Consider the following 3583-nt stretch of genomic DNA (forward strand, 5'->3'; position numbering starts at 1 on the left):
GTGGAGATAAATTACACATGGGGAAAAAAAAGCAACAGTTATATTTTATTCCAAAATAAAATCATTGCTGCAAGTTTTAGTTGGGTCCAAAGACAAAACTTAAAAATTCTTTATGTCAGTGTTTTGGATATCATTCCGGTGATACAGAGAAGGGACATCTGGGCTAGCAATTCTGGATTGAACAGGCTGCACTGTGGAAAAATACATCCCAGTACTCCTGGCCCCTTTTAGGCATGAGGCCAAAAGTAGCATACAGATACTTACCTGAAAAATTGCTGATTCTGAAGTAGGAGAAGAATAGTGTTTTCCCTTTACTGTCCTAGGTTCTCTGGCTGGGGACCTAAAAATTAAACTGGCAAAAGATAAATTACAAGGAAAAAAAAGTTGTTTTGTTTTGTTTTTCTGATTGAGGTGGTTTTAATTCCTTAGCAACTCTAGCAAATCAAAACTTAAGTCTGTACTGCCTGAAGGTTAAGAAATAAAAACCTAAGGACAACCAATCACAAAGAGCAAATTAAACTCCCCCAAGTAAAGTAGTTGCTTAAGCTAGAGCCAAATAATTTTCTTGCTTTGCTTTCCTCTCTTATCTATAAAATCTTGTCTCTAGCTCCTATTGTTGGAACACTCCTAACCACTTCTTGTCCGGAGCTCCACAATTCCAATTGATTTTTGCTCAAATAAACTCTTAAAATGCTTAATATGTATCAGTTTACCTTTTAACAGTTCCACGTTGGTGGTTCATTAGCCCAAATCTCAAAAGGCTTACTCAAGACTCATCTGTCCTCACTTGATATTTTATAAGCCCCCTTGCCACCCACTTACCCAAAGCCTCATGACCCATCTTGGGTCTAATTTCCTGATAGTTGCTACTATCAACCAGTTCACTTCTTTAAAATATAAAATGAAATACAAAGGAACTCAACTTGATTCTTTTGGACATTATGAAATGATCCCTCATGCCGAGTACATGTACATTTGTACTACATTTAGCTATGCTTCGGAGATTCAAACAGCAGAAGTTTATAATTCAAAGGAACTACTGGCTTTGTTTGGTATCAATTGTGGTAAGATATGGAATGGTATGGTTTTCAAATGTAATTCCAAGGACTGCAATAACATCAAACATATGCATATTCTTCAGGGCAGCCTAACTGATCTTGTTTATCACATGACTGTGGATTATAGAGTATTACAGTAAAAAGGATATAGCAAAGTCATGATGTTCTCAAATGCTGGGCATGCAGTCTGCAAGAGCTTAAAAAGAAGGAAAAAAGCCAAGCAAATTCAAAACGTTTTAGACTTCCAAACTTACAATTTCCCAAGTCAACAGTTCTTGTTGTTGCCCAAAATGTTCACATTTGTGAGTGTGAAGTCTTTCATTATCTGGTCCAAATGTTTGAGATATTGCAATACATGATACTACATTTATTGCTGAACAGTCAAAAATAACTTCATTGTATTTAAACCTCGGCCACCCCTGGGGCACCTGGGTGGCTCAGTCAGTTTAGCGGTGGACTTCGGCTCAGGTCATGATCTCACCGTTCCTGAGTTTGAGCCTTGCATTGGGCTCACTGTTTTCAGCGCAGAGCCCGCTTTGGATCCTCTGTCCCCCTCTCTCTGCCCCTCCCCTTCCTGCCTCTCGTGCATCCACGCGCACTCTCTCTCTCTCTCTCTCTCTCTCAAAAATAAACATTAAAAAAAATTAAACCTCAGCCACCAAAATGCTCCATCGCCATAAAAGGCCATCATCAAAAGACATGCACTAGAATGTACATAGTAGTGCTATCTGTAATAGCTCCAAACTGGAAACTACCCTAACATCTGTCAAAAGAATGAATTCATCAATTGTGGTATATTCACAGAATGGCATAAAATGAATAATCTACAACTACATGCAATAATATGGAAGAATCTCATAAATATAAAGTTTAATAAAGAAGCCAAGCACAAGAGAATGCAAACTTTATGATTATATATGTCAAGTACAAAGACAGGCAAAACTAAGTCTATGTTGTTGGCAGGATAGACAATGACTGGAAGGCAGTATGATAGGGTCCCTGCATGTTAATAATGTTCTCTTCTTTTATCTTTGTTGGATAGCATACCAAGTTGTGTTCAGATTGTGAAAATTCATAGAATTGTATACACAGTTTGGAATGTGTGTACTTTCTGTTAAAAAGTTAACGAAAGAAAGAAAATTCCAGGAAGCCCATGAAAAGTGAATTTTGGCTCAACATAATAATCCTCAATGTCATTACTAGAATTTGTGGGCCACCAATGAATCACTCTGTAAACAGAGTATTCAATGAACTGGATTCAGAACAATTGCCCAGGAGCAGGATACCTGATATGTCAAAACAAGCTAATAGTTTACCTTTGAAATCTCCGATCTCTCTGCTTTTCTCTACCTTCAGTGATATCACCATAGTGTAAGCCAGATGAATCTCATCTGAAACGGTCTCCTAAACAGTTTCCCCAATAGCCTATTCTGCTTGTTCTCTACACATTAAGGAAAGTGATGTAAAGTCTAAACTAGATCCTTTTACTTCCTGCTTAAAAGGCCTCAATAGAATCCCAGTAAATTGAAAATGTAATGACAACTCTAAGGTGCATGGTCCGGCCTCTGGCTATATCACCCAACTCATGTCATGCTGCTCTCCCCCTCCCTCTTCCTAGAGCCACACTGGCCTTCTTTCTGTTCTTCCAAAACATCAAACTGTAGGACCTCACATCTTTGTGCTGCTCTCTTCTCTGCCCAGAACAATCATCACTTTTCAGATTCCTTGGTTGATTGATTTCCTTCTCACCCTTCAAGTCTCTGTTTAGATGGCTTCTTATAAAGTTCTCCTATAACAACCCTATCTAATATCAACCTCGTATTTATTCTCTATATCCACACTTTTCTATTTCCGTCCTTGACGTGATTATTGTTTTATTTGCTTGTTTACCTGTTGTTGTTGTTGTTGTTTTTCCTTTTCCTCATTAGACTGTAAATTCTGTGAAGGCAGAAATCATGTCTACTTGTGTCAGGATTGTAGCGCCAATGCCTAGCACAGTGCTTGGCAAACAAAAGGTCCTCCATAAACATGGAAATACTTGTCAAATGAATGAATCGACATTCCCAAGGGATCACAAGACGCCTGTTCAGTCATGAAGAACATTGCTCTGTGAGTTTTCCAAAGAATAGCAGTATAACCAGATGCCTTTCAAGCCTCCTTGCCCAGACAAACTGTTGGCATTCGTTCTCGGTTTCCAGTTGTCACAACTACCGCTGCCTTGCCACAAGAGACACGCACCCCTCCTCGACCAGCTGGCGGACTTACCCATCGCCGGATCCCACCCAACGCCCAGGCGCCCCCTCATTGGCCCGAGTGTCAAGGCCTTCGGGAGGGCGGGATGTCAGTGCGAGCCCTACTGGCCCAAGTCGACGTCGCTCAACCGAGCGCTGCTAAAAGTCAGCCAAACCAAATTGTAGTTGCGGAGAGGCTCGTTCCCGTTGGAATCTATGATTGGTTGAGATCAAGGGCCGTGGCCGGCGAACCGCCTCTCCGAACGCGGATTGGCCAGAGCTTGCCGTCAGTCA

Source organism: Panthera tigris, chromosome B1 (assembly GCF_018350195.1).
Source record: "Panthera tigris isolate Pti1 chromosome B1, P.tigris_Pti1_mat1.1, whole genome shotgun sequence".
In the NCBI taxonomy this organism is placed as follows: domain Eukaryota; kingdom Metazoa; phylum Chordata; class Mammalia; order Carnivora; family Felidae; genus Panthera; species Panthera tigris.